The sequence below is a fragment of the Halictus rubicundus genome, chromosome 11 (assembly GCF_050948215.1).
Source record: "Halictus rubicundus isolate RS-2024b chromosome 11, iyHalRubi1_principal, whole genome shotgun sequence".
Classification (NCBI taxonomy): Eukaryota; Metazoa; Arthropoda; class Insecta; order Hymenoptera; family Halictidae; genus Halictus; species Halictus rubicundus.
In genome coordinates, this window is record NC_135159.1 from 9,080,817 (window position 1) to 9,094,174 (window position 13,358).

Sequence of the window (13,358 nt, forward strand, 5' to 3'; positions counted from 1 at the left end):
GAGAGAAGATTAGAAAGAGAGGGCAGACCCAGCGAGAGAGACAGAGAGAGAGAGGGAGAGAGAGAGAGACTAGGAGTGAGTGCAACGAGAGGGTGAGCGCGAGAGAGGATGAGAACGAGGGATACCATGAAACGTGCCGCACGATTCGAAGGAGCCGGCTAGCCTGCACGGACCAAGGGCTGAACACCCGGAGTAGTGGGGCGGCGGGAAGCGTCGCGACGCTTCTCGGTAGCGCCAGGAACTAAAAGTCCGGGCGACGCGACGTGCCAGTGTTCAGCCCGCGATCGTCGCGAGCGTACGCGTACCTTTTGCCGGGCTTGTACTATCGCGTTCGCGCGTCCGCGACTATCCGGTGACAACTATACCGCAGTATCACGCGTGTTTTAATTCGTCGACAGATCATCGGCGATCATCCGCTACAGTTCTTCACGTGCGAACGACAAAGAGCGCCGGGAACTTTCGGTCAGCGCGCGCGCGCGCGCGCGCTCCTTTGGAAAACGCTAACTTGATCAAGGTTGTTACACGAAGATTGTTACTATTAACACAACGATGGCCGAATCTATTGACATAGTCGTAGGGACCGACCGGTTATCCTCGAAAGTTGCACACAGATTTACCGTGTTGGCGTATCGTTGTTACCTTGCTGGGCCACTTCGGGGGTGCGCGCAACCGTGGTCGCGAAAATGTTGCCGAGGGTGGGAGCGACCGTTCCGTTCAACTCTTTTGATTTAACAACCCCCAAGCTCTTACGGTGCTACCCGGTGGCTATGATCATCCGTTAGGATTGATGAAATTGCACCGGTACACTGTTTCAACCGGATTATTTCAGATATGTGTAGCAGATGATTGCTACGTTGATTAGCTACCTCTATCGTACCTTCTTCTTTGGCGATTGTTTCCAAAAGCGAGATCAATTTTCGAATCACCTGTTAGGTTTGACCGAGATGTATTGGTTCGCCGTTTCAAACGGATACTATGTGCGGCTCTAACCTGATTAGCTACCTCCATGCCACCTCCTCCTTTTTCTTTCTTGATTGTTTCGAGAGGCAAACTAAATTTTTGAATTGTATATAGAATTAATACAATTGCACTGGTCCTCACTATTCTAACCGGGCCATTTGAACACGGATATGCGCAGCTCTAACCTGATTAGCTACCTGTATCGTAACTTCTTCTTTGGCGATTGTTTCCAAAAAGCGAGATAAATTTTCGAATCACCTGTTAGGTTTGACCGAGATGTATTGGTTCGTTATTTCAACTGGACACTATGTACGGCTCTAATCTGATTAGCTACCTCCATGTCACCTCCTCCTTTTTCTTTCTCGATTGTTTCGAGAGGCAAACTAAATTTTCGAATTGTATATAGAATTAATGAAATTGCACTGGTCCTCGCTATTCTAACCGGCCCATTTGAACACGGCTATGCGCAGCTCTAACCTGATTGCTAAGCTGATTAGCTACCTGTATCGTAACTTCTTCTTTGGCGATTGTTTCCAAAAAGCGAGATAAATTTTCGAATCACCTGTTAGGTTTGACCGAGATGTATTGGTTTGTTATTTCAACTGGACACTATGTACGGCTCTAATCTGATTAGCTACCTCCATGTCACCTCCTCCTTTTTCTTTCGCTATTGTTTCGAGAGGCAAACTAAATTTTTGAATTGTATATAGAATTAATGAAATTGCACTGGTCCTCGCTATTCTAACCGGCCCATTTGAACACGGCTATGCACAGCTCTAGCCTGATTGCTAAGCTGATTAGCTACGTCCATTCTTCCGTGATCGTTTCACTTTTTGTTGCTTGTTCGTCCAATTGGCGCGCAGTGTAATGTTTTGTACCAGCACCGGAAGAATATGAGAGACAATTAAGACAGCCGTAGCATGACAAGAACGGGAAGGGCTGGAACGGCCCCCACCCTTGATAGAAGGGTATCGCTCTTCCGAACCCCGCGGTCTCCGTTTCTCGACGTCTCCTTTTCAACAACCGCGGGAAACGGATAGATGTAGTCCATCGATAAATCTGGGAACGGTGTTAAGGGTTTGCCATGAATAACTCGCGCGTAATCGTTGTAATAAATCTACGGACTAATTTCATATGTAAAACGGGACTGTTCGAATCGATCGCTCGCTACCGCGATCCTCGACATTATCGCGCGCCGGCTCCGGGTTTATGCGCTCTCAACGCCTAAAATTTTTCGATTACTTCGCGGGAAAGGCTCGAAACGAACATCACTTCAACCTCCTTTTTTATCTGTTACGTCAACTTGTCGAATTTGACACGATACTCCCCGAGAAACTGATAGACTTTGCACCCTCGACAGCTCAATCTTTAACGCCTTCTCTCCGTGGTGCACCCCAGGAAATAAAAAGCTGGCGAGAGTGGAACATTTCCAAAGATTTTCTAGGAGGACTACTCACCTTTTAAAAATCAAAATTCACACAAATACAGAATTATTTCTTCACAGTTTGCGCCAATAATGTATGGGGCGCAATTACAACCCTTGTCCGTGGTTAAAGTTAGAATATATTAGTACACAGAGAGGAGGTTAAACTCATTCACATAGAACTCATTTCTGGATTTTACGCATTTGTGACAAATAGGAGTAGGTGAACCGTAAAACGGTAGAAAAATTGAAAGAATTTTAGAAGGTCGATGTATTAATTTCACTTGATTAAAATTGTCAAAGGAGAAAAAAACCTCCTATTTCTCCCAATTTTTGCTTAACCCCAACCCGTACTTTAACGAGTCTGACTCGTGATGAAGATTTCGGCCCATACGTAAACATCACGATTGAGACTCGCGGAATGACTATATTACAGGTATTTACATTTCGGCTAGTATTGCAACAGTTTTCGAGCATCACTCTGGTCTGTTTACCGGTCGTTGACGCCTAAGTGGCACGGGAAGGGGTTAAAGATCCGTGCAATTGTTTCACGGGAAAAATGGCCACAAAATGGACGTCTTGTAAACGGAGAACACGAATGACCAAAAAATTCGACTTTCACCATAAAATCTGGAAAAATCATCAAAAATCTATCAAAAACCAAAGTTCCGTTTGTTTAATTTCACAATCAAAAATCGGGCATTTCGTATGCGAGACTAATTGCCAGCAGATCTCGCGAGTTCTGGCTTTCCTGGCGGGCGTTTCTGGGTCGTTTCCGTTTCGATTTCTTCCGCAGAACGAGCCGAAGGGTTCGCCGAACAGGTTTTCCCGGGGGCCAGGAGGGACGTGACTCCGCTCGAAAATCTCCGGCCGTTGATACCGACGCAGCGTCCGCGATCACCGGCGAGGACTCTGCCGGGATCGGTGACGGGGTCCGGCCCGGCCCGGCCCGGCCCGGCGGCTTAACGAGTTCAACGAGTTTTTTCCCGGTCGACCGTTTAGTAATTGGGGATCCAGCGGCGCGCGGAATTTCCGTCGGTCCGATACTTCTACCGACAAATTAATCCGCGCCGATTGGCCGCCGCGTCAAAGAAGCGTGCGTGTTTTCTTTTCGCGCGGGCCTCCCGCACGCACACACGGACCCCACCCCTCGCCGCGCGGTTCCACCCTGGCCTACAGGTGTTTCGAAACACGCCCGCACAGACCTCGATCCCGGTATCTCAATTTCGGGATGGCTGGGGGTGGGGAAACGGTGGTTCAGTGACGAACACCACCCCTGTGCCCCCGACCACGGATAAATCAATTTGAATTCTCAGCGCGAACGAAGAGCGCGGATAAACAGAAATTGAAAGTTTCGACGCCGCCGCCGCTGTTGCTGCTACTGCTACCGCCATCCAGCCCCGAAATGCGACCAATCAGTTTTCTATTTTCTTTATTTTTCTTTTTTTCTCTGCCGCGTTCATGGAGATCGACGGCTCGAGTTGCTTCGCGAAACCAGTCGTTAACCCGGAGCGCTAACGATCTCTCTTGCACAGCCTCGAATGCTATCGCGGAATCTTTGACATTGTACCTTGACACGCGTCGGCGCTGTTATCGCGCAACTTCGACGGCGCTTGAGGAACGTTAACTGTTTGTTAACGTCGTTCCCTTGATTATACACGCCGCGACGCGGGCCCTGTGCTCGCACACATTACGGCGAGGAATCGGATCGGTTGGAACCGTCTCCCGGGGAAATTGTTGTTTATTGTTGTTATTTATTTCGGGACCGTTTTTAATCGGAGAACCTTGTGACCTTACTTCAGCCCAATCGATAGATTCTGTTGCGTGTCTAGTCTTCTACTCCTGGCTCGATTTTCCACCGAAAGTGTCCTCCTAGCAAGCAATGATTATTTATTATTATTATTTATTTGGAGACGGTTTTTAATCGGAGAAGCTTGTGATCTTACTTCAGCTCAATCGATAGGTTCTGTTGCGTGTCTAGTCTTCTACTCCTGGCTCGATTTTCCACCGAAAGTGTCCTCCTAGCAAGCAAAGATTATTTATTATTATTATTTATTTGGAGACGGTTTTTAATCGGAGAAGCTTGTGACTTTACTTCAGCCCAATCGATAGATTCTGTTGCGTGTCTAGTCTTCTACTCCTGGCTCGATTTTCCACCGAAAGTGTCCTCCTAGCAAGCAAAGATTATTTATTATTATTATTTATTTGGAGACAGTTTTTAATCGGAGAACCTTGTGACCTTACTTCAGCTCAATCGATAGATTCTGTTGCGTGTCTAGTCTTCTACTCCTGGCTCGATTTTCCACCGAAAGTGTCCTCCTAGCAAGCAAAGATTATTTATTATTATTATTTATTTGGAGACGGTTTTTAATCGGAGAAGCTTCTGACCTTACTTCAGCTCAATCGATAGGTTCTGTTGCGTGTCTAGTCTTCTACTCCTGGCTCGATTTTCCACCGAAAGTGTCCTCCTAGCAAGCAAAGATTATTTATTATTATTATTTATTTGGAGACGGTTTTTAATCGGAGAAGCTTCTGACCTTACTTCAGCTCAATCGATAGGTTCTGTTGCGTGTCTAGTCTTCTACTCCTGGCTCGATTTTCCACCGAAAGTGTCCTCCTAGCAAGCAAAGATTATTTATTATTATTATTTATTTGGAGACGGTTTTTAATCGGAGAAGCTTGTGACTTTACTTCAGCCCAATCGATAGATTCTGTTGCGTGTCTAGTCTTCTACTCCTGGCTCGATTTTCCACCGAAAGTGTCCTCCTAGCAAGCAAAGATTATTTATTATTATTATTTATTTGGAGACAGTTTTTAATCGGAGAACCTTGTGACCTTACTTCAGCTCAATCGATAGATTCTGTTGCGTGTCTAGTCTTCTACTCCTGGCTCGATTTTCCACCGAAAGTGTCCTCCTAGCAAGCAAAGATTATTTATTATTATTATTTATTTGGAGACGGTTTTTAATCGGAGAAGCTTCTGACCTTACTTCAGCTCAATCGATAGGTTCTGTTGCGTGTCTAGTCTTCTACTCCTGGCTCGATTTTCCACCGAAAGTGTCCTCCTAGCAAGCAAAGATTATTTATTATTATTATTTATTTGGAGACGGTTTTTAATCGGAGAAGCTTCTGACCTTACTTCAGCTCAATCGATAGGTTCTGTTGCGTGTCTAGTCTTCTACTCCTGGCTCGATTTTCCACCGAAAGTGTCCTCCTAGCAAGCAAAGATTATTTATTATTATTATTTATTTGGAGACGGTTTTTAATCGGAGAAGCTTGTGACCTTACTTCAGCTCAACCGATAGATTCTCATTCTCTACTCCTAGATTCTACTACTTGATTCTATTCCTGGCTCGATTTTCCACCGAAAGTGTCCTCCCAGCAAGCAATGATTATCTGATCAAATATTTCAATGTGTGTCTTGAAAATTATGGCACTGATATTTTGGCACAGTTCGTGCCATTTCCCCGATTGAAACGACTCCAAACACGGTACCATTCGGATCCCGTTTACGCGTTTAATTGGCGATATAGTGGAACCTCGATTATCCGAACCGATCAGCTGATCGGTGCGTGTTTCGACGAAATGGAAATATTAATTCGTGAAATATTGATTTCTCTTCAGTTTTTTTGTGAATTCGGCACGTAAATAATTATTATTATTTACCCCTTTGGTTCTCATTTTGCATGTAATGATGAAGAGCATTATCGCTTCTTTACAACATACTCGGGAACGGTGCAGGTTGTCCCACGGGAATCATATTCGTTTACGTTTGGAAAGAGGTGCGACAGAATGATAGGTCATGGCGAAGAAAAATGATAATTTCATTCAAAAACAAATGTTTTATTCATGCTTCACTGGCCCGTTCATTTTTCTCTTCTTTCGGTTAGTTTCTATATCCTTTTCTCGTAAGCTTCCGTATGGTGTTTCTTATAAATTTTATAGAAATCGCGCTCTACCCTTCTTGAATAACAATTTTCAGTTCTTGCAACGAATCCAGTTGTTTCGCGGCATACACCCCCGGCGCATTCTCAATCATTTACGCTGTTGAAACTTTATGCGAAAAATTTTCTACCCCGATTGCAACAAACAGGTGTTAAATGAAAATTTATTCCCTTCTTTATTCATTTCGATAGACTCGAAATAATGCAAATGTATCCTTTGTATATTTATACCGTGGATCTTCGTGCGACATTTTCTACCTCGATTGCAACAAACAGGTGTTAAATGAAAATTTATTCTCTTCTTTATTCATTTGGATAGACTCGATAATAGTATAAATATATCCGTATATTTTTTTTATTTCAATTTTATAATTTCTTGACCAGTTTTCCTTTTCCACCCCTTCATTCTCTGGATCGTCTTTTAAATAAACCGACACCCTACATTCTAATGCAATTTGTTGCAAACTTTCCATCTCCATCTTTCTTCTGCATGAATATTACAAAAATATGTTGTCAACTAGCAGATGAGCTAACAGCATACGAAACTGCAAATGTCTATAAAATAGGAATTGATTTAATTAAAAATTGATTTTAACACTAGGTTTACGCCAAAATGGCGGGTCCTAATATTTTTAATTTGCAATTACTAAGATTCTAAAGATGCATCCATGAGGAATTATTAAAAAAATGTATTTCTTTAGGTACATGTTATTTAAAAAATGGCTAAAAATTTGGATACCACATTCTTGTTAGTTTTATAAAGTAATGTAAAATAGTCAGTTTTAGTGTTAAATCGATGTCCGAAAAAGACTGTGGGAAGGGTTCAGTTGGAATACCATCGTGAGTAACCGTGTGTTGCGTCAATAGTGCATTAAATAAATTGCAATGTTTAATACGAAATAGTGTGAACAACCAGAAATAAAAAGAACCGTGAGTTTCGGAAAAGAAGTTGCTCGAAAGTCTAAAAATTAATAGCTGGAAGCCTGTAATCAGAGATGTGTTGGAAACATCCTGTGGAGATTATGGCAAAAAAAGGGCGCTAGATCGTCCAGGGACCATAAGTGATCGCGCAGTGAAATTTTAATAGTTGCGGAGAATTCCACGTTAACGCGCCGAGTTGCACGGGGAACAGGTGTTGCAAAGATGTAACGCATTTTGCAACAATCCGAGAACATTCGTGTAGGAGAATTGGAAAGAGAGCCATCTTTAATATGCAGAAACGTATCAACGATCGAGTGGAATTTATTCGTGTGCAAACGGAAGAAAAGTTGGAACACAGTTATGTTCTCCGATGGAAAAAAGACTTACGCTCGAGGACGGTTATTATTTGCAGGATCTTGAAAAAGAGGAAAAATTGCGCACGATGGAAGAATGAAATCGCATGAATGGAAAGATGCGATGATATTTGGGAAACCGTTGGATGCGGACGGAAAAATTGAAAAATGTACTTGAGATTTGATTTGTTCCCCATTTTTGCTGCGTCAAACGGCGAGAAAAAATCGTACATCAATGTTTGAGGTGTCGCAGCAAAGAGGAGGCCTCGATCTTCAAATCTGTGGACGATTTACCGAGGAAAAAAATTTTTCGAAATTGTTACAGAAATTTCAATTCATGGAACTATTTAAGAAAAAGGGTCTTCAGTTTATCGCCCACTACATTATGTAAACAATTTCGTGGAAGAAAATGAAGAACGGTGTGCGAAAGTAGAGTCTTCAAGCTTTCAAACGAGACCGGATTTGTTGATCTACGATTATTTTTCACGCATTTGCAACGGATTAAACATCGTGGATTTCTCGAGGGTCGGAGCACTTTTTGGACCGGCTGTACGTGCATCTAGAGTAGATCAATTCATCGAAAAATCAGCAAGTGGTCGGACACTTATGGCAGTGTATTTCCCGGAGCGTCGGGCCATGATTTCGCCGGGAAACGAATTTCGAAAAGTTCCCGGCTGGATATTCTCGAACAAAAGTTCCCCGAATGAGCGCACTGTAGCGGGTCCGGGTAACTTTTAACGATTATAAATTTTCTCTCCCTCCGTCCGCAAGTTCCGCCGAGCGTACGCATTGACCGTTTCTTTTCCCGCAAAAATGATTACGACGGGGCCGGCTAATAGGTTTCCCGGTGATTAAATAGGAAATATTAATAGGCCGGATCGGAGCGGGGACGAGTCCCGCGAAGATAGAAACGCAATTGATATTACTGCGCGATGAAAATGTAATGAGTCGTGAAATGTACGGTACCTAATTTATTCACGCAGTAACCAAATATTATTGGACAAATTATCGTGGCCGATTCGCGAAATTCATCCCATCGAAGCTTCGCTTTCACAAATAACGCGCGCACCCGCGGCCGAGCCACGCGAAAATTAGCGAATTTTCGATTCGTACGGTAAAACGAAAAGCCTGTTTTCTTCCGCCACGGAAAGATATTTTATTTAACAACTATACCCCTGACTATTCCTGTTGCCAGCGAAAATGATTAATACAAACTATTAGTAGACGATTTTGACAAGTTTTTGTATAATATTCTTCATCTAAAACGTACTCTATAAAAGAATATATAACTCATGTCATTTTTATTATTTTTGCCTGATAAAAATCAGGTATGTACTTTTGATATTCCTCAATGTGTGCACAAAATACTACTCCAGAAGGTTTAATAGTTCTCCTGGAAAAAATTCCTAAAAAGTGAAAAGCAACAGAGGCAGGTCCACTTTTCCTTAAGAAAAAGGGAGCCTACCAAACAATTTTTAACTCATATAATCTTGATTATTTTTACTTGAAAAAAATCAGATACGTACTTCAAATATTCCTGAAGGTGTGTGCAAAATCCTAATGCAGTAGGTTTAACGGTTCTCCCAGAAAAAATGCCTAAAAAGTGAAGTACAACAGAGGCAAGTCCAATTTCCTTAGGAAAAGGGGAGCATATTAAACAATTTTTAACTCGTATAATTTTGATTATTTTTACTTGAAAAAAATGAGATACGTACTTGAGATATTCCTGAATGTGTGTGCAAAATCCGAATGCAGTGGGTTCAACGGTTCTCCCAGAAAAAATTCGTGAAAACCGGTGAAAAAATGGCACTCAAAAGCAGAACACCCCCTAAACTCGGGCTCTTTGCTCGGCCCGTTGCGAACTTCCCATGGAGGAAAAAGTTGCTCGGCTATATCCATAATCTATGATCCAAGTTCGCCGCTATTAAATCGAATTTACTTGTACGTCTCCTCACGTTTCGGCTCGGACGAGTTTTACTGGTCCGAAGCCCGCGGAACGGCCGCCGAAGAAGGGTTTACATTCTCCCCCCCCCCCCTCCCGGAAAGTAGAAACCAATGAATTTATTGGTTCCCCAAGAAAGTTCCACGCTTCTTTCGGGGGAAGAAAGGGCAACCTGTTCCACCGGAGAAACAGCAATTCGTCCCGGTCGTTCCCGCCGCCGGAAAGATTTGTCGCCGAAACCCTCCGCGTGTTCTCCCCCGCGTTAAAATATGCGGCGAATGTCCGGCCGACACACCCTCGCATTCGCCGATGGAATTTTCGACAATTTTCCGAGCATCGCATACCATTCGCCCATGATCGCCGCACATCGAGTTTCGTATCGACGCCTATGCGCACGCTATACGTTTTGATACGAACGCACAACGATGACGTGCATCTTGGAAAATGAAAATATTCTATCTCAACTGCAAACAACAGGAACCAGACGAAAAACTTCTTCCTTCATTTCCTGATTTTAATAAGTCGAAAGTAATCCAACTACTTTCTGAAATTCTTTCAGTTTGTCTAAACTTAGATTAAAGAGCATAGCGGGACGAGGGGGTCAAATGTGCCCCATTCGAAATTGATTGGATGACCCTACCTACCATTCGATAGAGCTCCCCAAGAAAAACCTCTGTGGCAAGTTTCAAGGCGACACCCCTACCACAAGGGTAGTTATAGGGTGGGCACGGTTTAATGAATTTGCTCTATTTCTCCTGTTCTACTCTACGAAAAGTTACGAAAAAATTCATGAACATTCTACTTGATTGCGTACGTCACTGTGAATTTTTATAGATTTTTCGGATTAGGCAAACGTGTTTTAAAAATTGGAAATCTCCAAAAATCCGGAACAATCAGCAATCTTAAACTTCCGGAATTTTTTAAAAATCGACCGTTCTGCCGAAAATTTGAAAAAAATTCACAGTCGTGCACGTCATCAAGTGGCATGTTCGTGAATTTTTTCGTAATTTTTCGCCGAGCAGAACAGGAGGAAAACGGCTTACTTCGTTAAACAATGTTCACCCTGCAACTACCCCCGTGCTAGAGCCATCGACTCGAATCTCGTCACAGAGGCTTTTCTTTGGGAGTAAGATTCGCTGTTCGAAAGTATGCAAGGGTGCTTCAGACAGGCGAGAATCCGCGAGAACGGAAAATCCGTTCGCTCGTTTTCTATTTCGACGAAGCGAGAAACGTCATAAGTGGAATCCGAGGGTCCCGGAGTCGGTTTCCCGGGGGCGAAAAACCTTATTAAACGGCGACATCGGCGTCGTTTGCATTATCCCACTGGTTCGTGTTCCATCGACGGAAGTTACCGCGCGGAATCGAATTTGCTAATACGGCTAGCTGCCCAGAGGGACTCTGCTCGCCGTCGTTTCCCGGGTTATTCGACGGCGGAGGGAAACACTCCGGTTCCCAACAACTTATTAACCGCGAACGTTTACAAACGCGTCGTCTTATTGCAAACCCTGTTCATCGATTCCCATCGAAACCCCCCTCCTTTTCGCCAAGACGACCCATTTCTAAAATTAAACCACAGCGAGACGAGTCAGAAGAGACTCTGTTCTTTCCGAGTCCTTTACGGAAGAACTGTTACACCTTTTGCGTTAGGATTTTTCACACACATTCAGGAATATTTGAGGTGCATACCTGATTTTTTTCAAGTAAAAATAATCAAAACTACATGAGTTATATATTTTTTGCTCGGGTGGACCTGCCTCCATTGGTTCTCACATTTCAGGAATTTTTTCTGGGAGAACTATTAAATCTTCTGCTTTAGGATTTTTCACACACATTCAGGAATATTTGTGATACATACCTGATTTTTTTCAAGTAAAAATAATCAAAATTAAATGAGTTAAAAATTTTTTGGTCGGTTTCCTTTTCCTTAAGGAAATTGGACCTGCCTCTGTTGATTCTCACTTCTTAGGAATTTTTTCTGGGAGAACTATTAAATCTTCTACATTAGGATTTTTCACACACATTCAGGAATATTTGAGATACATACCTGATTTTTTTCAAGTAAAAATAATCAAAATTACATGACTTATACATTTTTTGGTAGGCCTCCTTGTTCTTAAGGAAATTGAACCGAATTTTGCACTTTATGGGTACTTGAGGTAGGCAAATTATTTTTTAAAAGTGGAAATAATTAAAATTAGACGCCCTATATATTTTTTGATTTCCTTTTTCTTAAAGGAATTTTTTTCAGAACAACTGTTTCACATTTTAGTATTTTACACGCCCATTTACAAATATATCGAGCACTTAAGCAGATATATATTCACAGTGATACAAATCGATTTACCATCTAGAAAAATTTGGAATCCGTGATTTTGCGGGTGCCGTGATTCGTTAATCGGCGGGTGTGTATTGAAAATTCGCGGGCGAATGATTTATAGCGCGCGATTCGGAATACTTGCGGTTTCGTTCGCGCAGAACCGGAAACTAATTTGTCGTACAGTGGAGCGGGTCATTCAAGTAGTGGCCGCGAGTGAAAGTTTTAAAATTCAATCTTCTCCGAGCCGGCGCGGCGTCGAGCCGCGTCTATTAATTTAGCCGGCTAAATATGGTATGAAATATCGATCTACGTAGACAAACGTGCAGACTCCTTACTCACACACTCTCTCTCTCTCTTTCCTCCATTCTCCACGAGTGCCATAATGCAATTATATTTCTGGGACTGGTGCTCGTGATTCTAATTAAATGTTCTATATGTATAATACGGATGAATAACGGCGCCGTGTAATTAATTTTACGTCCGGCGGGGACGTAGAGTTTAAACATTTTAAATCAATGTAATTAAAATTTTTCAAAATCCTTGAATGTTTCGACGAATCGAATTACCACATATTTCTCTCCCCCACCGCTCTCTCTCTCTCTCTCTCGGATCCTTGCGCCGTTGAATTATATTTTGTCGGCCGGTTGTTTTTTATCGGCGCCGGGCTGAAATTGCCGACCATTTATCCTTTGGGTGTAATTCGAAAACAGTGATAAAGTGGATCTTGAATTTATCAGTTTTTATTCACGAGGGTTCGACTAGTTTGTGATATAGAGCCGTGAAAGACCATAAAAATCTGCGCGCGGACGATAAAATTGAAATATTAAAGAGTATTTGTTTAGAATTAACAGTAAGTGGCGGAGGGAGGAGGGGACAGAGATGTTTATTAAATCGTGGCACAAAGGAGCACCATATAGAGGGAAATATTGGATCGTAATGTACAGTTCCGCTGTGCTCGATTTTTCTTTTTATTAATCAGTTTCTTCTCTTTGTAAAGCGGAGACTATTATTGGCACGTCCACCAGTGACTTCTTAATCTTATTAGTCGCAGTTATATGAATTTAGAGTATGTCATAAGTAGACTGCGGATTTTACGGATTCGTGACAAAAATGGCCAAATACATAACCGTAAAAATATTAGGATTGAACGACGTCGCTACAGTATTCTCAACATTTTAAAATCGTTAAAAAAGGACATTTATTGTCACTTTCTGTTTGGTAACAACTGACTTGGGCCATTTTGCTGAAAAATCCGCGGTCAATTTTTACACCTGGAACATGTTTATATCAATTAATGACTTGAACAAATTTTAGCATGACCCAGAAACGTTTTTCCATGATCCCGAAAAATGTCGCATATGTAACTCAAATGGTTTATCTGGAAAAATAAACGTTTCTAAATCCACCGCTTCTGTGGCAATCACAGTAGCACAGTCCGTTAATAGGCGGACAGGATCGTGTAAATTTAGTACTCCGATAATTGCGACTCGACTTCCTTC

The 13,358-nt window shown here is 42.4% G+C and overlaps 1 protein-coding gene across 2 annotated transcripts in view; it reads left to right on the plus strand.

The window, feature by feature from the left end:
- The first annotated feature begins 277 nt into the window (after positions 1-277).
- Positions 278-13,358, plus strand: part of LOC143359335 (nephrin) — a 331,551-nt gene continuing 318,470 nt past the window's right edge. For both annotated transcript variants that reach the window (XM_076797228.1, XM_076797229.1), the window contains exon 1: positions 278-514. The gene's annotated coding sequence lies outside the window, so the exon portion shown is untranslated. The remainder of the gene's footprint in view (positions 515-13,358) is intronic.